This window comes from Grammomys surdaster, unplaced genomic scaffold (genome assembly GCF_004785775.1).
Source record: "Grammomys surdaster isolate TR1022 unplaced genomic scaffold, NIH_TR_1.0 137, whole genome shotgun sequence".
NCBI classification, from domain to species: Eukaryota; Metazoa; Chordata; class Mammalia; order Rodentia; family Muridae; genus Grammomys; species Grammomys surdaster.
The window spans coordinates 5114168-5139440 of record NW_021604595.1 but is presented as its reverse complement, the minus strand read 5'-3'; positions in this window follow the sequence as shown (position 1 = coordinate 5139440).

Here is a 25273-nt window from a genome sequence, read left to right as displayed (position 1 = left end):
CCTTCCCTTTCTCCACCCATCCTTTCTCATTTTCTTCTTCCCTCTCTTCTTCCTCCTCTCTCATTTCCCCTCTTTCCCTCTTTCTTCCTCTCACTGTCTTTGTCTCTCTGCTTTATTGTAGGTTAGGGCTTTACTCCTTCTGAAAATGTATAATGAAGATTTAAAATGACATGAAGTACATGGATTTTTCTTATAATGTTGGTGTTCCACATGCCCAAACTTATACGTTAAAGTCCTAATACATTAGAATGTGACTTTGTTATTAAGAATAATAGTTTTGTTTTGTGCACAGAATTGAGAAAAGTCATACAAAGATGAGTAGCCCCTAATCTGGTGTGATTGCATCTTTATTAAATGTGGACGTTTGGATACAGGCACACACATTGAGAGGATGCCACATAGAGACGAATAGAGATGGGCTCATAATCTCAGCACTCTTGATTCAAATGCAGATGGATCTCTTTGAGTTCAAGGCCAGCCTGTCTACATAGTGAGTTCCAGGCCAGCCAGGGCTACATTATAAAACCTTGCCAGAATGAGGAGGAAGCTGAGGAGGACAAGGAAGAAGAAAGGAGGACAAGAAAGAGAAGGAAGAGGGGAAGAAGATGAGGAGGAAGAATGGATAATGCATCGTTGCATCTTTAACTCAAGAAATGAGAAAGATTCCAGGAAATTGCCAGAAGCATGATAAGTCATGAAGTGAATTCTTCCTCATGATCCTCAGAAGAAATCACTTCTGACATCCCAACTTTGAACTTTTGGGCTTCAGGATGATAAGGCAATAATCTTCTGTTACACTGTTTAAGCCACCTAGTTTTTGGTGACTCTATCAGGTCCTGGTAGAGCTTTTACTTAGCATGTGCAAGGCTGTGGGCTTGATCTTTCACACCACATAAAGCCAGGCATGGGAGCATGTGCCTACAGTCCCAACACAACGAGTTAGAGTATCATTCTTGGCTGTAGAACAAGAGCATTTGTGGAGGAATGTCAGCATTCACCTCTTAAAGAAAGAGGGAAGAATAAAACAGATATCTTATAATCTCTAGGACACAAATATCCTAAGAATTATCACAAAATGTAACCAAAACTATAATCAAGATACAACGTGTTTAGGGGGACACAGTGGCAGGAGCCATGACCATGGAATTCTGGGAAAGTATCAGAGAAGAGATGACTTGTGAGCAATTTCTAGTTGAGAGAAGAAAGAACAAGGCATGTTAGGTACATGGAATAGATTTTGGAATTTCATCTCACATGTAAAGAAAAGTATGTCCTGATGAATAGGCATGTAGAAATCACTATCCCCACTCACCCCAAGATTAGGTGTTTGAATTCTATGAACCCCTCAGTATATTTCTTACCCCATTATGAAACTAGGAAAGTGGTGAGATCATTTTCCTTATAAACTAAATCACAGGTAGAAATGTAATATATGATAAAAATATAAGTCCCTGTGGATAAGGTGGCACAATGGTTTTCTCTAGGGGGGGCGTCCTTGATCTCATTTTCCCTACCATGTGGGTAGATGGGCCACTTTAGGACCCAGAGCTATAAAAGGAAACACTACTGATGCTGGGTATACCTCATCTGGAAGAATGTTTAGTTAGCATGCACAAGGCTGTGACTTCGATCCTCAGCATCACACGTAGCACATGACTACAATCTCAACACTTGGGAGGTGGAAGCAGAAGGTCAAGGTCGTCCTTGGCTACAGTTGGAGGTCAGCCTGTCTCAAAACATAGCAGCAACAACAGCAGCAGCAACAGCAGCAACAACAGCAGCAGCAACAGCAGCAACAGCAACAACAATAATAGCAACAGCAACAATAGCAGCAACAGCAGCAACAACAGCAACAGCAACGACAATAATAGCAACAATAACAGCAACAGCCACAACAATAGCAACAGCAACAACAGCAGCAACAGCAGCCACAGCAGTAACAACAACAGCAGCTGCAGCAACAGCAGCAGCAGCAGCAACAACAGCAGCAACAACAGTAACAACAGCAGCAGCAACAGCAGCAACAACAGTAACAACAATAATAGCAACAACAGCAGCAACAACAACAGCAACAACAGCAGCTGGAGCAAGAACAACAGCAGCAATAACAGCAACAACATCAGCAATAACAACAGCAATAATAGCAGCAACAACAACAGCAACAACAATAATAGTAACAACAACAACAGCAACAACCACAGCAACAACAGCAACAGCAGCTACAAAAACAGCAACAGCAACAACAATAAAAACAACAAAAACAATAACAATAGCATCATCAACAGTAACAACCTTAATCCGTAAGCAAGTGAGATGGGTGCTACTTGTCCCCTGCTTCTTTTCCCACAGCAGGGAGCAGGTGACAGACTGGAATCCCCACAGTTCTGAGTCCCTGTCCCCCCATTGGCTTCCATGGCTGATGACAGAGTGTCCCAGGGCTGCTCCTGCCGATTTGCTCCCACAAGTTAGCAGATTTTCTGGTGAATGACTGGTTCCAACCTGACAGAGGTCACCTTGGTACTGTGTTGCTGAGGAGGAATCTGGCTTCTTTGTTGCTTTCCAGTCTCCTTCCCAGCTCTCCTTAGCACCTTGGGCTCCCCACTCTCCATCCCCCTCACTGGCATCTCCTTCCTAGAATCCTGACTAATCCTGTCTTGGCATCAGGAGAGAATACAAGCTAATGAGGAGCTCATGGAGGGGAAACAAGACATCTCCATTATTCACATGATTGTTTATTTCCAGATTAACACAAGCCTTCTAAAGTGCATTGATACTGGACCCATTTCAATAAAGCCCATGGGAAGAGGACAGGATTCAGAAAGGGACCCCAGAGGCTCTGTTACATGCTTTTAGTCTGCAAATTGATCAATGGAAAAGTAACAAAAATTGAAGTATGAGCAGACGGAGATACTTGAATAGATTTTAAACAGCCAAAGAAGAATCAGAGAACAGTCCATGGAGACTGTTTTTACACCCACACAACCTGGCAGATCATTGCTTATACCATCTTGGTTGCAAAAAATACTACAAAAATATGGTTCTTTGAAAACATCTTCTGTCCCTGTATAAATGACATAAGATCCAGAGGCATTTCTGCAAATAATATGTTTTCCGATGCCAGTATATAAATAGCTTGGAGAACTGAGATAATAAGAAATTTGCCAAGAGTCTTGCACTGACAAGAGAGGCAGCCGAGTTGGAACCTGCTCCTATTTTTGTGGCTAGTCTTGAAATCTAATAGACAGAACACAATGCTGGTTTCACCCCACCAGACATGAAGGAGGAGGTTTCTATCTTTGGTGATTGAGGCAAAGACCAGCTTGGGATTTTCTCAACTTCCTGGCTCTTTCTCCGAGTTCTCCTTAGGAGATATGTACTTTCCTTCCACTGGAAAAGTGATGGATGGATGGATTTGTTCATTTATTGTACATTCCAGGTATTTCACAGGGCAGACTAACACTCTATACTGGAGATATGTCAGCCCATTTTTGAAATGATGACTAGATATAATTCTCACTGGCTTTGAATGGATAACTCAATGACTCAATCATTGCCCAGTGGTCCTCTTGGATTCGACTGTCCTCTCTTGACCTCAGGTTTATTTTTTTTTAATTTAATTTTATTTATTTTACTTCCTGAAAAGACTTGTAAGAAGACACAAAAATCTTCAGGGATTCTCATCATTAAACATCCCAATACCTGACTTTCTGACAGGATCCTTCTAATAAATTTGGTCTTCCCACTTACCGTTTGCAGGTGGGGACAACCTGTTAAGTTTAACCTGTTGGTGAGGCCAGCAAGATGACTCAGTGGCTAAAGACACCTACTGCCTAGCCTGAGGACCCGAGTTCAAGCCTTAGCACCCACAAGGTGGACGGAGAGAACCTATTTCTACAAGTTGTCCTTTGGCCTCCACACATGCACACGTGCATGCATACACACACACACACACACACACACACACACACACACACACACTAACCTGCCTCTATCTGTGTGGGTTAGTTTTCTTCATAATGGTCTTACATACTTTTTAGTAGGCTACTTCTTGACATCTGATATTTTTGGTGCTATTGCACATGGAAAAATACAAAATTATATTTTTATTTTATATATTTGGATGTATATATTTGTATTGCACAAACATGTTAAACACTAGTTCTTGCAATTCTCCTATGAGTTCTTATGCTCATCAATTAGATGTGTTCTGTGACAGTTTCACATGTGTTTGGTATGTTCTGCTTACTGTCACTGTGACCCTCTCTTACCTCCCTACTACCTCTGTCATACCCCCTCCTCCCCACCAGTTTTCTTTTCTCATACCTTCTTGTTTTGTTTTGTGACCCGCTGATTTTAACCAGGATGTCTGTGCAGCCACATGCTTGGGACTCCCCACTGAAGCCTTGCGGGCACACCATCTGAAACACGACCGATGGCAATCACTGTCCCTCTCTAGAAACCATCAGTTTCTAATAGTTCAGTGGGGAGGATTAGAGCCCTGTGATCCCCGTGCTGACGCATGGTTGCCTGGTGAGACCTCATCTTGCTCAGGCCTAGTCCAGGCAACTGCAACTGCTTTGTGATCATATTTGCAGTGGCCCCGTGATTCTCTGAGGACAGTATTTTGCAACCCTTTTGGGTGCCTCTTACAATCTCACTGCCACCTCTTCCACAATGACCCCTGAGCTTTAGAAGGGTTTACAGAAATGTCCTGTTTAGGGCTGGCACTCACCTGCTATTTATTCTAAGCATCTTAAGCAGTCATGAGTCTCTGTGTTCACTGCCATTAACCACAAAGAAGCTTCTCTGGTTAACCTGAGAGTAACATTTGTCTACTATTACAAACACAAATATTTAGACTGTAGTTCAGTGTGTCAGTGTGTCATTGTGTCATGTTAACTCAGCTAAACAACAGTGGGGCCTATAGCCTCCAGAATAAACATATAATTCTATTATGTGAAAACAATGACAATCTTTGCTTCTTTGACACCTCTTTAAACTTAAAAAAAAAAAAATTACTGTTCTGGTTAGGACCTGGTTTAATTTTAATATTTAAAAAGTCACCAAAACTGCCTACCTTTTTTTTTCCTCTTAAAGGAAATACTTTTAAGATATTTTTATTGACAATGTGAATTTCCACCTGAAAATACTGGAAATAGGTAAGGGTGTGTGTGTGTGTGTGTGTGTGTGTGTGTGTGTGTACGCGTGCACGAGCGCGCGTGTGCTTGCGCACTTGTGCAAGTTTGTCTGTCTGTCTCTCTCTTCATGTATGTGTGTGTGATATTTAAGTAAAATGGATATGTCCAGATTGCTTTTCCTAAAGATGAATTCATTCTCCTTTCTATCAGTGTTTCAGCCAGTAATAAGCTTTACACACATTTAAAAACCCTCTATTTGTTATATAGTAGGGTATAAAATGAAATCTAATTATTATTTTAATTTGCATTTTCTCTACGGTTCATAAGTTTCATCATCCTGTTGGTGATTTGAATTTGCCTTTTTTTCTCATTCTTTTTTTCCAACTTGGAAGAGATTGTTGTTTTGAACAAATCCCATATGTTTATATTTCTACATTCCTCATTTCTTAAAAATTTTCCCAAGGCTGAATAGTTCCTATCTTGACTGTGAAATTATTGCCCTTCGTAAGTCCTTCCTTAATTGGGCAGTCTGACCTCATTCCCTTACTGATTCCAATACTTCCTTCAGTAACGGGGCGTTTTAAGATTCTCTCACTCAGTGTTCATGTCAGCTGTTTCATTTCCTACTCTTAATTGTTCAAATTTGCAACATTAAATAATAATGTCAATATACATGTCTAGTTCTTGATTTTAATAAAAAATAGAGCATTTAATCATGTAGGATAGTATCTAGATTTTTGAGAATTAGTCTTTATTATGTGTATTTCTTTTATGATTGTTTTCTGAGGTTAACTGATAAGTTTTACCAATTAAGCTACTCCATGTATTGGCATAGGCTTTGGTTTTTCCTTTGAATTTGCTCACACAGTAGATTGTGTCAGTAGATTGTGAGTAAACTGGCAGAGCCAAACTTAAAGCAACTGACAAAAGGAAACCAGCTAACAGACCCGGAAAGCTAAGTGATGAATCAGAGACCTCACACTCTGGCAGGAGGAGGTGATGTTTAGCATTATCTTGTTCCGTCAAAAAGAATTTCCACCTTTTCCAAAGGCAGAGAGAGAGGGTTTGGAGGTGTGAAAAGACAGGAGAGTCATAGCTGTCTTACACTGCAACCCCAACAGCATGCTTTTATCTTATCAGCTCCCCCACAGTGGCTTTAAAGCACAGCCTGTCCTTCAGTTGTTATACTCTCTGTCACAGCCTTCCGTGTGAGTTTACATGCTGGCCACTCTATATTCTCCACAGCACCCACAAGGTTGCTAGTCCTACCTCACTATTGTCCGACAATGAGAAAAGCCAAGGTTAGAGGAGGTGATTCAGCTAACTCCAGCCAGACAGCATGCAAGTGATGCAGCCAGAATTAAAAGATTCTTGCATGGGTAAAGCCTATATAGCTAGTGTGTGTGTGTGTGTGTGTGTGTATGTGTGTGTGTGGTGTGAATGTGAGTGTGTGTGTATGTGTGAGTTTGTGTGTGTGGTGTGAATGTTGTGTGTCTCTCTGTGTGTGAGTTTGTATGTGTGTGGTGTGAATGTGTGTGTGTGCATGTGTGAGTTTGTGTGTATGTGTGCATGTGATGTGAATGTGTATGTCTATGTGTATGTGTGGTGAGAATGTGTATGTGGTGTGAATGTGACTATATGTGTGAGTTTGTATGTGGTGTGAATGTGTGTGTGTGTTTGTGTGTATGTGTGTCTGTGTCCGTGTGTGGTGTGGATGTGTGTGTGTGCATGTGTGAGTTTGTGTGTATGTGTGCATGTGGTGTGAATGTGTATGTCTATGTGTGTGTGACTCTGTGTGTGTGTGTGGTGAGAATGTGTATGTGGTGTGAATGTGACTATATGTGTGAGTTTGTATGTGGTGTGAATGTGTGTGTGTATTTGTGTGTATGTGTGTATGTGTGTGTATGTGAGTTTGTGTGTATATGTGAGTTTGTGTGTATATGTGTCTGTGTCCATGTGTGGTGTGAATGTGTGTGTATATGTGTGTGTTTGCATGTGTATATGTGAGTGTGTGAGCTTGTGTGTGTATATGTGTGAGTTTGTGTGTATGTGTGTGTGCATGTGTGTGTATGTATGTATGTGTGTATGTGTGTATGTGTGTGTGTGTGTGATGAAACTGCAGCAATTTTGGGAGTCAATTCTGCTTTCTGCCATTTTTGAGACAGGGTTTTTCTCTTGCTATTTGCAGATCCTTATGCCAGCTGGCCAAAAAGCTTCTGGGAATTCTCCCATCTCTGCCTCCCAGCTTGCCATAGGAGATTACAGATAGATACTACAGCACTGTACACACCCAGTTTTGCATGGGCACACCGAGCTTTGCATGCACTCTGGAGAATTGAATTCTGGTGTTCACGCTTGTACGGCAAACACTTTATCCACTTGCCCTAATGGATACGTCTTTTGCATCTATGTTACCCAATCAGAGGTTACCAGACTTCTTGGACAGGATCTTAGCCAAGACAAGACAGATGTCTGATAATATTTGTAGTTCTGGACTGATGGACACATTTTTATAGTCCACATTATCCATCTTTCTTCACATGGGAAGGGTACCTGCCCTTTCAGGAGCTTCTTAACTCATCTGTGTTTTATGGACTTTCTTTGGGCAAGCAAATTCCTTCAGAATAAGTCCCACTTAACATATAAACTTCTGTCCCCTGTGCCCAAGGAAATATACAGTGGTCCTACAGAACCAGATGGTCTGGTTGAAAGACACTGTGAGCTCTCAGCTACTCCTCCAGTGCTGTGTCTGCCTGCCTGCTGCCATGCTCCCTGCCATGATGATCATGGAGCAACCCTTTGAAACTAAGCAAGTCCCCAGTTAAATACTTTCTTTTCAAAGTTGCCTTGGTCATGTCGTGTCTCCTCACAGCAATAAAACAGTCACCAAGACATGACCCATACAACCTTCCGCTCCCTTCAGACTATGCCACGGAGGATGCAGCTCTCAGGTTGCTGCCAGTGGTGAGTTCTGCTGAGCTGAGGGCGAGATAAGCACTGGAGAAAGATCATTACATACCTGTGCTCCATGAAGGTGTGAGAGAGAAGACAGAAAGGAGGAGAGAGAAGAGAGGGGATGGTCTGATCTCTGGTTTCTAGAAGGCTGAGAAGTTCTTATTCTATTGCAGGTCTTTTTGAGGAGGAGACGAGGGAAGAGATGGAATTAAATAATGCAGGGTCTGGAAATGACTTTCTAAAAGGGATTTAGAACATGGAGAGTAACATACATAGCAAGTTACAAGAAGAAACTAATATGTAATGAAGGAAATGAGCAACAATATGAGCTTGACAAGGAGGCCAGATGTGAGGGAGGAACATAGCGAGCCTGCCATGGGGTTACAGACACTGGCTTGCAAGGGTCAAAGCTGTAGTTCAACAGAATAGTTCTAAGGGCAAGAATGCAGACATATCCTAATTCAGCTTGTCCATGAGTGCTCAAAAACTGAAATAGCTGAGAATAAAAATAGAGTTTTATTTTCTCCATATGATGGGTTTTAAAGAGTTCAACCCGATTTTTACCTGTGTTACACAAACTTCATTAAGTACTACCATAGACCACAAAATAAACTTTACACTAGCACAGTAGAATATAGCTCTATTTGAGAGAAATCTTCCTCAGACGTCCCAGTTTTCAAAAATTTGTATGTGTGAGACATTATTGAACTGTGTGTTAAGTGGCAGCATTTAGCTGAGCAGCTAAGGAGTGGAGAGGAGCATTTGAGACAGCAGTGAGCAAAGGGAGGCTGGCATGTTTCAATTCCATTTCTGTTGTCGCGATAGATACTCTGACAAAGACACTTTAGGGAGAGAAAAGGGTATATTTCAGCTTACAATTTGAAGCTATAGAATCTATCATTGAAGAGAAATCAGAGCAGGAACTTTCACATACACAGTTAAAAGAGAAATGAAAATGTTTGTTGTTTGTGCTCAGCTTGATTTCTCCACTTAAACACAGATCAGGATCCGTTCAGAGAACACCTAGGGAATGGTGCCACCCTCAGTGGACTGAGTCTTTCCATATCAGTTAATCTAATTAAGCCAATTCCTCTAAAGACTCCCACGGGCCAACACAATGTAGACAATCCCTTATTGAGATTCTCTTCCCAAGTGATCCTATATCATTTTGACAATTAAAGCTGACTATCACAGGGGTAAGGGGATGGTTGGAGGTTGATAGAGTGCAGGCATGCACATGCTTTAGCTTTGTGGCATAATCAAGATGCTTCACACCCCAAATCTATTTCCCAACTCACAAAATGAGGATAGTATTTACTTTATAATTTTAGTCTACTGGAGATGATATAGGCAAGAGTATCAGGAGCTCAAAGTCATCCTTGGCTACATAGTAAGTTCCAGTACACCTTAGAAAAATTACATACATATGTATACACACACACACACACACACACACACACATACACACACTGAAGAGAATTCCTGGTCACTGATGTTGTTGAGGAAACACTGTAGATTTTTGTCTATATGATTAGCTTATGCAGATTTTTGTCTACATTATTACCTTATTCTTAGATCAATTTCTCATTGGTGTTGTCTCCTTAACAGTGAGGCTGGTTCTAAGTGTTAGTTGTAACAGCATCAGATGAGGATAAAGAAGACATTATTCCAAGATGATGTCCTTTCCTTTGTGCAAAGAGCCATTTTGCTCTACATCACATATTGGGACCCCAGAGTTTTGTGAGCAGAATACCTGTGCGACACTTCCTGGAGATTCTATTTCTATTCACCAGGAGGTACAGCAATGAGAGACCAAAAATTAATTTTGTTTATATCCAACTCAACAGAATCATGTGTTTATTGGGGTTACATACAGGAGCATGGGCGAGGAACACTACATAATCAGAAGCATCACCCAGGCAGCTGCCCCATCCTGGCACCCTGAGATGTCATGGAAGTTAAGTCAGTGGAGTTACAGCCTGGTGATCCCTTTGCCACCTGTATACCAGGGCAGGATTACATGTAGCTAGAGTGAGCAGCTGGTCGAGAAGGACTGGAATCTCTGGTGATGATCTGATGACCTTGTCCCTCTACATGGGCCGTGTCACTCAGAGTTCCACAGTGTTGGTTGGGCACTGTCCTTAGGATTGACATCTGTGAAAGGTGTGTCCAGAGGGAAATGCCAGACTCTTACAACAGCTTCATACTAGCCTGGACTCCTGGGAGTACAGGGGTTTGGGGTGGCTCTTCAGAACTGTTCTAAACTGGGCTGAGGTGGCCCAGACTGTATCCCACATCATAGTCCTGGTATGTGAACTACTCTGGGAAGGGCAGTGACTATGGCTATTAAATCCCACCAAACCACATCTTCCACAGAGTGGAAGTCTGGGCAGCATGCAGGGTATATAGCTCATATACGTTGTGAGAGATGGGCTCTTCTTCTGGTGGCTTCCTGGCCAGACACAACATGTCAGTATTGTTCACTTCCTTCTAATTCTTTTGACAGTAGTTCACATGGTAGTTAAAAGAGACCAGGAATGAAGGTCTATAACCATTTCCAAGGAGTCTGAAACTTTCCTTCTGTGTTCTCGATGGAATGAGCTACTCCTGGTCTTGTTGAGAGCTTTCATTAGTCAAAGGCAAAGCACAGAAAACAGAGAGGGGTCACACAATCCTGACCAAAATAAAACAAAATCAACCAACCAACCAACCAACCAACCAACCAATCCCACACAGAGGCGTGGGTAGGCCAGTGGGAAAATGCACACCATGCACAGGCTGTGAGAGAGCTGATGTCTATCAATTTCCACAGGCATGGCCACATTCCAGCCGCCTTAAGATAAGGTGACCAAATGTCAGCAGAGACTTGGAGAGGACCCTTGAGCTTAGGAATTCAAATATAGACAGTACCCAAGTGGCAGACTACCAATAGAAAGACCTTTTCTGTAAAGGAAAAACTTTTTAAAAATGGCACAGGGGTTAAGAGGGGGAAGGGAAGATGCCTCTTCTCTAAATTCTCCCTTCTAAAAGAAGCATAGTTCACTTTAGTCCCTGGAGATATTACTCATAAAACATACCTACTGTCTTCATCTTAAATCAGGCGAGCCCAAGGATGGCTCACACAGCTATGGTCTTCCGCTAAACTCATCTTATATCAACAAAAAGCAAGGAACATAATTCTCCTCAGGGTGTCACAGCTGAGGAGAACAAGCATACGGTGATTCCCCACAGAGGCCACTAAATAACGCTCCAGGGATGCCCACAGAACTGCTTGGAGAGATAAATGTTTCCGTCTAGCCAAGCTCACAGGGTCATCAAATTCCTCAGCCAAGAATTTATTTGAATGTCCATTTCAAGGCTGAGAAATCAATAATTCACCAGAAGAAGGAAAGGGGATCATAAACCATTTAAATTACCCTCTGAGATGAAATGCCACAGAAGGCTCTGGGCTTCTAGAACACGGTCAAGAGTCTTTGCTAGGATTTGTCACTTTGAGCTTTTGACTATCACCACTGGTCAGCCAGTCTATCCACTACGTGGGGTTGGTAATTATGCCGTGTAGGAGAAAATCAGAGAGATCTGACAGAGGAAATAGTAGACTGGGTCCTGCCAACCAAATTAAGTGGCACCTGTCAAAACAACAATTTGTGTAAGATAGCAAAAGAAAATCTAATATAGGGCCTGTCAGCACACATCCAGATGATAGCGTGCTCACCGGCAACCCCAGTGCTTCGGTTCATGCTTAAAATACACCATGTCTGGGAACTCAAGAGAGGTGCGAGTTGAACCAGACCTGCCACGGATCTCACACATCTGAGTTCCAGTTCGTGACAGACTAATCATGCACTTAACATGCTGCTTATTCTGCACAGACAGAGTCGTGTTCCTACTGTGCACCGCCTGTCATCACTGGCATGCATCCAAATCGAAGGGGGTTTACTTCATCCTATTTGGCGGCACAGCAGTGCTCTCCAGGTACCGGGAGCATCTCTGCTTTATTCATTAAAGTATGTCCCATCAAAGGCGGGAGCCTCGAGACCACATGACCCTGGACAGATACTTGTGATACAAGCAAAGTGGAAGGTGACGAGGATTTGAGATTTTATCTGGAACCCGGAGACAAAGATGCTGTTGATCCTGTTTTCATCCCGGAGAGCGGAGGAACCAACCAGCTGTCGAAGCTACTGAACAGGCAAGTTTGGGCCATTGAAGTTAGTGCATTTTGCTTCTGGAACTATCACTTGCTCTCCAGAGGCCAGGTTAACAGAGAAACAGATGCCTTGAGGCATGGAGACCTTTAGCATCATTCATTAACAGGGAAGCACAAACTAGATCTTTGATATGACATCATAACAAACATATGACAGTGAATTTTAAAAACATCACAGAGGGCAATTTTGATGACAAGGGTCACTTGAATTCTTGTATGTGACAACCATTGTGAAGACCATCTTCTTATAAATAACTAAAAGGTCATCCAGGAGAAACTCTAGAGGACTCTGGGCATAGATAGGAGTTGTGAGATACAACACCGAATGAACAATCCCTGAAGGACTGAATTATAAGTAAGAGGCCCTTGGTCTTGTGAAGGCTCAATGACCCAGTGTAGGGGAGTTCCCGGGCGGTGAGCTAGGAGTAGGTGGGTGGGGGAGCACCCTCATAGAAGCAGGGGAGGGGGGATACAATAGGGGGTTTGTGGAGTGGAAACTGGAAAGGGGGTAACATTTGAAATGTAAATAAATAAAATAACCAATAAAAAAAAGAGACTTTAACAAAATGACAATCTTCTAGTGCATAGACTGGGAGAAAATGTGGGAAAAGGACCAGTCCCCATCCCTGCCCTAAATATTGTTATCCAAAATATACAGGTAACTCTTAGGACTTGGATATGAAATTATGAGCGATCTGACCGATAACTACATCAAAGACTTGAACAATACGTCACTCAAGAAGATTCATAGCTAGAAAGCAAGCATATCAAAGAAGCCAGACACAACATCAGGGTAAAACCTCAAGACGGCTAGATACTCCTTGTTGGTTTTCTTTAAATATTAAAATTATTTTTTTATTTGTGTGTGTGTGTATGTGTGTGTGTGTGTGCATGAGTGTATCCCACATGTGTGCAGGTCCCCATGGAAGCCATAAAGGAATGCTGGAACCCTTGGAGCAGGAATCACAGGCTGTGAGCTGCCCGACCAGCCTGTTGGGAACTGAACTGGGGTCCTCCAGAAGAGCAGCCAGGGTTCTTAATAGCTGAGCCACCATACCAGCCCTACAAGATGCTACTTATATACCTATTAGCAAGGTGGCACACAGGTCGTAATGTAGAAAAACACACAGTCTTAGTCATTGCCAATGAGGACACAAATGGCTTCTCAGTCTGCTACAAAAACAATTACACCCTTACCTAACCATCCAGTGGTCTCACTCCTTGATATTTACTTAAATAAGTTGAAAGTGTCTACCAGCACCAATATGTCTGTAGAAGCTATATTTACACTTGTCTAAAGTTGGAAGTGACCTTGATGCTGCAGGAAGGTAAATGGACCAATAAATGAAGGCATATCCATAGGACATCACATGATTCTGCACCGAGCAGTGAGCTGTCACACCATGAAGTGACATGGAGACCTTAAGTGAATATTACTTTATGAATGACATCAAGCAGAAAGGGCTACATTCTGGGAAGTTCTACAATGTGGTGTTCTGGAAAAGTCAAACAAACAACAACAAAAATCCATGGAGAAGATGGCTTCCAGGAGCTAAGAGGTAGGGAGGGAGGAACAGCTTGGGCAAAGAGGATGATTAACGCAGTTCAACTTTCCTGTTAGATAATAAGGAGTTACATGTCATTGACATGTATTTGTGTGAATTTGTGTGGCTGCCCCCAGAGCATAGAATATGTAACACTTACACGAACAGTAATGCAGCTGCTTGGGTCATAATGTGTGATGTTAGGTCACACTGACTGTAAATGTGCTGCTACATGTTGATGTTAGGGAAGGTTGTGTGTGAGGGAGGGAGCAGATCAGAGTCCCTTCCTTTTCCTCCCCTCCCTCCTTGTCCCCTCCCTCCCTCTCTTTCTCTCTTCATCCACATGCTCTCCTCTCCCTTCCCCAGCACCCCCCTTCCCGTTATTTCCTCCTTCCCTCCATCCTCTTGGTTTCTTTGGACCATTCTGAAGAATTCCCCCATTCTACGGTTAGGGATTTCATAATGCACTAAAATGATTGAAAATCATTTAGACTCTCTCTCTGCCTCTCTGTTTTTCTCTCAGACAGACACACACACACACACACACACACAGGTACATACACACACACATACAATTACAGACACACACACAGAGACGTAAACACACAGAGACACAGACACACACCCAGACATACACAGACACACACACAGGCACTCACAGATACACACACATAAAGGCACACACACAAAGGGACACACACAGGCACACACAGACACACATACAGGCCCACAAAGATATGCAGACACAGATAAACACACAGGCACACAAAGACACACAGACACAGATGCACACATACAGTTACACACATACAGACACACAGACACACACATAGACACACACACAGACACACACACAGACACACACACAGACACACACACACACACACACACTCATATACTGGTTCCTTGCTATATTCAAGCAGCAGTTTTTATCTGTTGAGCCTGCCAGGATTGTCAACACCCCACATCCTTTCAACTGTGTAGATGCAGCAAAAATGCCTTCACACGTTTCCAGGGAGGCTCCAAAACTCTGCTATTCTTAGTCCCTTCCAGCTTCACTGCTGCATGCTCTCCTAAACACAATAGCCTCTTTCTGTACAGAATAAGCACACGGACAGTCAGTGGTCCAAGATGAACTTCTGAGCAGCAGGAGGTGGAACTGCATTCAGAAAGGAATTGCTTTTCAGGGAACCATTTTTGAGAGGCACCACCAGCATTGGCTACTAAAGAAGTCCAAAGAATTTGAAAGGGGCTGAAAGACCTGGATGGATGTTTGGATTGGACAATTCTTCAGAGCAGAGGATTTCACATAAGGAATGTGGTATGTTTAAGCTTTGGTGAAATGTCAAGTAGGAGAGGTGCCTAGTAAAATGGAATCTTCCAGAACTGTAAGCCCTGGGGCACAGTAGTTATTTCCTGCTTCCCAGAGGCAGGCCATCTCCCTGACTCAGTCTCCTCTGGACCCATTGAGTTGTTTTTCTTAAAAATAAGCATACCACAAAGACTTTTAAGTCCACATCTAGGGAGTTGCAGACAGACTCATGGATCTTCCAGTAGGTAGCAACTCTTAAATATCAGCGATTCCAGTGGTTAGTCATGGACATATGTGTCTGTTTATGGGTCTGTGTGTGTACTTGTGTGCATTCGTGCACACATACAAACACACACACACACAGAGGCCAGAAGACAGCCTTGGGTGTTGTAATTTACATTTTGAGACTCAACCCCTTGCTGGCCTGGGACTCATCAATTTGGCTGCATGGCCAGCAAAGCCCCTGGGATCCCCCAGTCTCTGCCTCCTGCCCTGGGATTGCAAAGATGTGTTACAGCAGCTGGCTTTTTACATGGGTGCTGGGGATTGAACCCAGGCCCTCAAGCTTGTGCTATAAACAGTGCACCACTGAGCTACCCTCCAGCCCTTCAAATATGTTTTTAAGGAAAAATCCATGGGCCATGAAGATCACATTCAGGAGCTCCAGCTTGGGAAATGGCTAATGAGCAGTAGAAAAAATTGGTGTGGAGGTTTGAATAGGAAATGCCCTAATAGACTCATGTATTTTAATGCTTCATCCAAAGGGAGCAGCACTATTAGGGGGTGTGGCCTTGTCAGAGTGGGTGTGGCCTTGCTGGAGGAAATGTGTCACTGTGGGGGAGGGCTTTGAGGTCTCAGATACTCATTCACTTCTGTTGCTGCTGCAGATCAAGATATAGTAGAACTCTCAGCTCCTTCCCCAGCCCCATTTCTGCCCGCACGCCACCATTCTTCCTGCCAGGACGATAATAGACTCTAAACTGTTAGCCCCAATGAAATGTTTTCCTTTGTAAGAGTTGCCTTAGTCATGATGTCTCTTCACAGCAATAGAAGCTCTAACTAAGATGACCGGTAAACCCTGATCCTGAGAAATTCCGGTGTTTGTACTGCCATCAGTGCTTCTTGCTCAGGCCATTATTGTTTTATTGTTATCTGTAAATGACCTTGGCCAGAGCAGAGGTCATGGGCAGGTGATTTAACTCTTGAGACTTGGGGAATGGTAATGAACAGTGAGTTAGGCCTTTGTACTGGGCTGGGGAAAGGAACCGGTGTGTTCAGTCTTTATGTGAGATTCTAATAGAAGCCTGGTTCATCTCTCTAACGTTCAGCACCGACTGATTAAAGTGCTTGTGCCACAAGCATTAAGACTTGAGTTTGGATCCGACGCACCCATGTAAAAGCCAAGCAGTATGGTATGTGTCTATAAGCACTGAGTGGAGTGGACAGAAATGGGTGGACCCTGGGGGCTTGCTGCCCAGCTAGGTGAGTGGAAAAGCTCCAGGTTCCATGAGAGTCCCCAACCCCACCCCCCAAATAAGGTGGAAAGCAATAGAGAAAGACACCAGATGTTGATTTCTGGTTCCACATGCAAGTTCTCTCTCAACCTGCGTACACACAAACATATGTCTCTCTCTCCCCTCCATTCCCCCTCCCAAATGCACACACACACACACACTCGCACACACATCAGTATGTCTGGGTAATTTCTCACTACACTCAATTACCAATGGAAAGGCTAATCACAAGACCATAACTGTATTCAGTTGCTCCTGATTTATCTTAGAACTGCAGGACTGTACTATGTGGCTTTACACTATTATGCAAATTTGGCCATGTTATAGGCCAGATAGGTCCCTTGAAACATTTAGTAGTTAGGCATAGAAAAAGCCTTTTAAAAGAAATGAGACTGATTCCTCCAAACCAGACTCACAAGGGGATGCACAGTTAAGTGTGCAGAAAGAAAGAGCTCAAAAGAACTGCCCACTCCCAGCACTGCCTATTTGCTTCAGGGACACAGCCCCACCTTTGGGCACTTGATCTTGAGGGTAGCACAGGAGGATTGGTAAGTGGTTTGGTTGCTAGATGGCTTTGGGTCAAATCCTGAGTCCTCAGTTTACTATAAGGGCAGTGGTTTAACAAGATCTTTAAGCTCGCCTTGCCTCAGTGGAACGACTTGTAAAATGTGAACGAAATTCACCAGATGCCGTTACTGTGCACTTTTGAAGAGAGAGGCTCGGGGTCCAGCACAGGATGAAGACGGACAGACGTGCATCATTCCTTAAGCAGGTTAGAGTTCTCACCCTTCTGACTTATTCTCCCACATTCTTACGTGTAAAGTCTACGGGATAAACAAGATATGTTATCATTCATAGGTAGAGAATCTGAAGAATATGAAGAAGCTAAGGAAGTCATTCGAGGACATTTAGCAAGTATTGGAGCCCGTGGTCAGAGAAAGTCCTTAAATCCACATTTCCACCTGAGGATTCTACATTGTTTCAGAAATTCACGATGCTTTCAGGAGCCTCTGAGCAGAAGGGAGGTCTAACAAACTGTTCCGAGACTTGGTGCTCAATATGCATGCATATATGATTATTTATGTGTGTGTGTGTGTACATCTCTGTGTGTGAGAAAGGGCATATGTGTGCCACAGTGCACATGTGGAGGTCAGAGGGCAGCTTACAGGAGTCAGTTTTCTCCTTCCACCATTTGGGTCTTCGGCTTGAACTCAGGTCATTGAGGCTTGGTGGCTAGCTCCTTTACCCACTGAACCATATTGCTGGCCTCCAAGGGAGCAAATAGCCTGGAAGAAGTTTGTGCTCAAGTTGGGACATTGCTAATATGGTGGCAGCAGTAGTGGAGGCTACTTATGTGGAAAGTAAGGGGACTTCACTCTGGTCAAGTTATGACTATGTCCTGCTGTTGTTTGTGGGAGTGGCCAGAAGACTGAGATGCAAGAGGGGTATGAGACTGTTCCAGTCTTGAGAGTTAACGATTTGCACTCTAAATCACTGCTTTGGATCCAGGAATTTTATATTGGAAGGAGGCACTATAACAAGCTCGCTGGGCATTGATCTTGAGTCATCTGTTTAGGACTGTATCTTAGTCTTAGAGATACAAATAGAACATTAGCTGGTCTGGATGAGCACAATTCCAACCTTATTTGCAATCCAAGTGTGCCTTCAGCTGCATTTGCTTTGAGGTGTGTGTGTGTGGATGGATCCCTTTGCTCTGTTCCTTATACCATAGACCATTTGTTTTTCTTCTGGCACCTGGTCACCTTTATTCCTTCCAGCATCTGCTTACCCCAGGCTAAGATGCTTACTGAGCCGTCTTAAGGCTGAGGTAAACACTGCATTAAATATTTCCCACAATCTTTTAGAGGGTTTCATTTCCTGTAGCCTTTCTATTGTCCGAAAGGAGAGCTCTTCCTGCTGCCAAGCCATGTTGGCAGGGGGGTGTGACTACGGGGTGGGCAAGTAAGTTTTGAACCACCTAATGTGAGATTATGTCCTGCCAGATCCTTCACAAAGACCCAGTACAGTATGTTAAAATACTTATGTATTGCTTCCCTTCCCTGCCAGGAGTGTCAGGTAAAATATAGGGCATTCAGTTAAACTGAAACATCATGGAAATGGTAGCCATTTTACAAAGACAAACGCATCCCAAATATTGCATGTGACCTTATTCATACTAGCAAAAACTTCCCCATGTATCTGAAATTCAAATTTGACCATGTGTTTGGGTTATTTTTCTGGGAAGTGTAGTAATTCTATGTCCATAGAAAAGTGTCTGTCATGGCCCAGTGAGTGGTGACAGTCTTAAGGCTTTCATCTTAATTGAGGTCAGGGGCAGCCTCACTTATACACTGAAGGCCTAAAATCAGCAATAGGCCTAAGTCAGCCTGCTAACACAAAGTCTTGGTCTCTGTGGAAAAACACTGAACAAATGGCTATAAGATCTTGTAAACAAGTAGCCTTGGTGGAAATTTACCAGCCTAGATAGTCATAGACCTTGTGGATAGGTAGCCTTGGTGGATAGTACCAACTTAGATAAGGACAAGTGATTCATAGACAGAGTCATAGTGACCTGTTCCCTGAACCTTCACCCAGCCGATTCCCTGTTCTAGAAGATATCTGTACTCCCCCTGGGAACACCTACGCTCTTGTGTCATCCCCTTTCCCACAACCTGCCTTTATGTGTTTATAACCCCTGTGTGAAGAAGTAAAAATTACGATTTGATCAGACTATAGACAAATTGTTGTTCTTTTCGTTCACCTGTTTCCCCCATTCTCTCTTTCAGGTGATCTCCCCTGACCCTGTTCACTGCCCTGCTGTACAGGGCAGAGGTATGTAATAAAATAGTAACAGTAATTAAAAAAAAAAAGAAAGAGAAATCAGCATGTATAAGGCTAACTGTGGCTAAGAGAAAACAGCCTTCACGTTATATATTCTCTTCACAGTTTTGTTCTTGCCCATTTTCATTCTTTATAGCTACGATATTGGAACAAATACTGTGTTATTCTTCACTTTGTTAACATTGCCACAAGCACTTTTATAACGACTTTAAATGTCACCTACAGTTGTTTATTTTATTATTTATTTGTGTGTGCATAGCTATACATGCATGTGTGTGCAGGCACCTGGAGGAGTTCAAAAGGGGTTTTTGTATCCCCTGGAACTGGAGTTATAAGAGGTTGTGAGCTTTCTGACTTGGGTGCTGGAAATAAGTCTTGGGTCCTCTGGAAGGGGAGCAGGTGCTCTTAACCTCTGAGCCACCCTTCGAACCCCTCTCCCACTTTATAGTTCTACTGTTTCTAAAATTACTTTCAAGGAAAGTATGATTTTCTACAGAATGTAATAAAATATTGGGGAAGTTTGAAATTTCCACTGAAAACCAGCTGGAATTCTGATGGATTTTCCTTTATTTGTGACCTGTAGCTTTTCTCTTGTATCTTTCAATACCCTCTCTTTCCTTTAAATATTTAGCGACATGTCATGGGGGATTCTTTTCTGGTCCTATCAATTCAGTAGTCTGTGTGCTTCTTGTGTCTGTATGGGCACCTCATTCTTTAATTTGGGGACTTCGTCTTGTGTACCTATGATTTGAATATTTGTCTTTCCACAGTGTTCCATGATCCTTATGTGTTTAGGGTTTTCTTGAGTTTTTTTTTTCATATTCTTTGCTTGCATGATCTACTTATGCTTATCTCTGAGTCCCAGTATTTTTAATTCTACTTGACCCCTTCTACTTGTGAGGCTGCCTAGTTGGGTTGTGTTTTTCAATTCTGTCTTTATTTAGGCTTGGGTTCTCTTTGGTATTTTTGTCTTTGCAGCATTCCGTTTTCAAATACTGGATTTTCTTCATTTCATTAAGCTGTATATTTATATTTTCTTGGTCATCACTCAGAGATTTATAGCTGTTCTCTTTAAGTTCATTGAGCTGGTGTGCGTGTGTGTACGTGTGTGTATTCTGTAAACTCTTTGAATTATTTGATAACGTTTCTGATTGTTCCTTTAAATTCTGTGTTCTGGGGCTCATCCGAGTAATTGTAACTCGGGAACATTTCTAGAAGACTGGTGGCTTTGGGGTGGTGACATCCTGTCCTGGCATTTTGTGTTGTTTCTGTCTTTTCTTTGTGACTTGGCCATGTGGACTTCTCTCACTGATGTGTGTCTGATGTGACTGCTTCAGGCTGGGCCAGTACAGGAGCTGTGTGTTAAGGTCCAGGTCTTGGAGTGTGGAGATGGTTCCAGAAGGCTGGGCTCTGGGGCATTCACGATGTAGGAGCAACAAGAGTTGGGAATATGGAGATGCTGTGGGCAGGATGGTTTTGGGGACTCACTACAGATCCTGACAGGTCTGTGGCAGGAATCTGAGAAAGTGCCTGAAAGGGGATGGAGTCTATAATATGAGCACTGTGGGAATCAACTGGAAAAGGCTTCTAATTGAAATAATTTAAGCTAAATATTAATAATGATGGCATTATAACTCACAAAGTATCTTATCTATGAGTTCACACTGACATAAATAGCTAAATAAACAGGTAGACAGCATCAATGGGGCAGCTCTTCTTGGAGGGTTCTAATTAAATGTAGAGGAAGTGGAGAAAAGCAGTCACGAGGTAAACAGTGTGAGAACAGTTATCGAAGACCCACGAATGGATGCTTACATCAGTGGGCGAAAGTTTGAGGAGGGGCTGGAATTAAGGGCACTGCTGCTTTTGCAGGGGACATTGGATCAGTTCCCAGCATTCTTGCTAGGTTAAAACTTTCTGCAATTCCAGTTGTAGGAATCTGACCCCCTCTTCTGACCTCTGCTGTACACATGTGCGGCACATGTGCTGCACAGACCAACACATAGACACACCTGAACACAAAGAAAACTTTAAAAGTTTGAAGAATTGCAGAATATTATTCTAGACTTTAAAATTTCCTGTCAAGAGACCCTGTCTCAAACAAGTTGGGAGGCAAAGATGCAGCCCATCCCCCAAGGTCCTCTGATTTCCACACGTTCTCTGGTGCATATGTGTACACTCCCGTATATGTGCATACACGTCACACACACATACCTCCTGTTAATTAAACATCAACCACAGAGAGATTTTTCCAAAACACTGTATTTATCTAGTGTTACAAGAATTGCTTCCAAGGGGAGACGTGAGCAACATCTACCTGCTGCCTTGCTCCTCATTAACGTCATAATGACGAACGAAAGTGTGTCTCATCAAAATCCATCCCCTGGGAACTGGAGAAACTATTGGGCTTAGTTACAAAGCACGAGTGAGTGGGTCACTCAAGAGGGCATGACCTCAAAGCATCAACACTGCAAAGTCTTCCCCAGCACAGATAATGGGTTCTCTACAGCAGGATAGATGGAGCCCACTTCTTGTAATCTTTACTGGCTTACGTATTCTGGCAGCTCCAGAGACCATGTGAAATTAGGGCAGAATGACATCCAAATAGCTGTGAGGAAGAGCTAGACTCTCAGGGGAGGGTGCAGTATCTTCCCATGTCCTTCGACGTAAGAATGTCAGTGGTTAACTAGCCCTGTCATGATTGATGGACTCTTGCAGTCAGGCACAGCTGTTCTGATGAAGATGGGGATGGTTTTGCTTGCCCCACTATGCTCTATAGCTTTTCTGGGGGGGGAGAGTCAATGGCGTTGCCATGGGAATACACATGCCAAGGTACACTATGACAAGAGTCAAAGAGGTGGAGGCAAAGGGAGTCTTTTAAAGGCAAGATCTGAGGATAATCTCATAAAGTATTTTGAAACAATAATATTTAGCCACAGAGATTAAGAGCCCCAATCTAATCATAAGAGATGAGAGGCACTCGTGTGAAATCAGACAGACAGCTGTGGGCAGAGGTCCTCATGGAAGTAGCTTTTGTTCACAGCTGGGGTAGCCGTGTAGAAAGCTGTAGCTTTGGAGGAGTCTTTTGTGGTCATTACCATCAGGCAGCCATACGTGAAGCTGTTTCCTTCACAATAGTGTAGTTCCAGCTTATCTTTCTTTATTGTTCGGAGATGACATACTGATTTCATTTTGATTCTGACAGTTTTCACACTCTCCTCAACTATTGGTCAATTATAAAGAAAACAAACTCGTAACTTCGCAGTGGAGAAACTTTCCCCGTGTCATCTAAGACAAGTGAGCGGTATTTACATCACCAGTAATAAGATATTAACCTCACATGGCCCCTGGTATGATGCATCAGGAAGGACTAGAATAATCACTTTTGTGATGATCTTGTCGAGAATTTAGAGCCCCGATCTCATCATAAGAGTCCATCAAACTCCAAAGGAAAGACATGCTGTAAGATTACAGACCAGCTTCCATCAAGAAGCCAAATCTCTGAGCAATGAGGACTGTGGACCCATCCTAGATGCCAAAGAGTGAAGACAATAAATGCTACTGAGAATTCGGGATTAAGTAATGGAACAGAAAAAGGGCATTGTGAAGAGGTGTGAAATTGGAATAAAACATGTTTACTTCATAATATTGAGATAATGATAGTTTCATTGCTTTAACAAGTATAATCTGATTTTCTAATTTGCTACCATTAGTGGATTTATGTGTATGAGTGCCATATGCATCTGAGTACCCTATTAATTATTTTTGTGCGTGAGTTCCCTCCTGTATGTGTATATGATTGTATCTACACATTCATGTATGTTGATGCAGCTGCATGTGTGCCATAGGACGTGTTTGGAGGTCAGAGGTCAAACTTGTATGTCAGTCCTTGTCTTCCTATCTGTATGAGACAGGGGATTCGCTTCTCTCCACTTCCCATCTCTCTTTAGGAGTTCTAGATTATTGGCACTTATGCTATGTATTTGACCTTTGATTAGATTCTGGGGACCCAGAGTCAAGTCTTCATGCTTATACATTTACCCAGTGAGTCATTTTTGCAGGTCTGTATAGGATATATTTTTAAAGAAATGATTTGCACTATTCAGATTTTTTCAAATAAATTTATTTGTGTACATATGTGTATCTCTGTGAGCATATGTATGTATTATGTATATATGTATGCATGTATACATGTGTGTACATGTGTATGTGTGTGTGTGCACGTTTGCGGATATATGCTAGTACAGAGAGGCCAAAAGAAGAGTTCAGATGTCCTTCTCCATCACTCTTCAAATATTCTTCTGAGACAGAGTCTCTCTCTTGCATGGAGCTCACATTTTCTCAGCTAGCTGGAAGCCAGAAAATTGCAGTCATTTTCCTGGCCTGATCTCCCAACTCCTAGTTGAGTTACAAGTCTGCACTGGACATTTGGCATTTTACGTGAGTGCTAGGATCCAGTTTCTAGTCCTCATGATTGTGTAACAAGAATTCTTAATCACTGAGCCACATCTCCAGACCCTAGACGTCTATAAGAATATGTTTGTACTGACGATTTTCACTGAGCAGCTACTCTGCAGTTAACAGAAATGTGCTCAACAAGAATTCATGGAGAGCCACAGCAACTAAAATGAAACCAGCATCTGTGAAACACACAGATGAATTTATTTTTAAATGATAGTCCTGGGTTATATGCCATTTCCCTTCCCTTCCTCTTTCTCTCTCCCCTCCCCTCCTTCCCCCTCCCTCCTTCCCCCTCTTTCTCTCTCCTTTCTTTCCTCCTCCCTCTCTTCCTCTCCCTCCCTCTTTCTCCCCCCCTCCATATATACGTATATCTTGAGACAAGATTTCACTTTGTAGCCTAGGATATGAACTCAGTGCAGAGCACAGGCTATCCTCACGTTCTCATCTTCCTCCCCACCTTCCTGAGTGCTGAGATGATGAATGTGTGCCACCTTGTTCTGATCACCTTCCTCCATCTTCTTATTCAAAGCAGAAGGTAGCAAAGACTGACCAAAATCTTAGCACATTGAAGGCATTATTCTAAGTCTTTTGTGTGTATCAATTAATTCTCTCCAAACTATAGCATAATAGCTAGCTGTTCTACAAAATTTATTTAGTTTTTAAAAGGTTTATTCATTCATTCATTCATTCATTCATTCATTCATTCATTCATTCATGTGCATGTGTGCTCATATTCATGTAAGTGCCTGATGAGGCTGGAAGAGGGCAGATCCCCCGAGGCTGAAGTCACAGGTGCCTGTGAACTGCCCTACAATGTGCTGGTAATGAAACTCGGGTGCTGTGGGAGAACAGCAAGTGCTGTAAGCCCTGGATCTTCTGCCCAGTCCTCTCACAGAACTTACCCGTGTCAGAAATGTTTAAGCTCTTGTATGAACTTATTTAACTCACAGGTTGCAGTTGTCAAGTCTTTCATGAGCAACAGAGGAAAACAAGCCCCAGAGACTTTATAGAACTTGCTAAAGACCGTGGAACTCAGGATCAAACAAAATTGAGGTCCCGGGAGATAACAGCTTTATCACTTTGGTTTTGACTGTCACAGGTCCTTCTTAATTATGTGTCTGACACAAGAACACTCCTTTGAATTAAAAGTCCTAACATCAGAGATGCCAGGCATTAAAGGAGAGGGGCTTTAAATCACTAGCACAGAACCACTGAAGTCATTGTCTTGTCTCTAGATTGTCTGTCTGTCTCTGTTTCTCTCTCTCTCTCTCTCTCTCTCTCTCTCTCTCTCTCTCTCT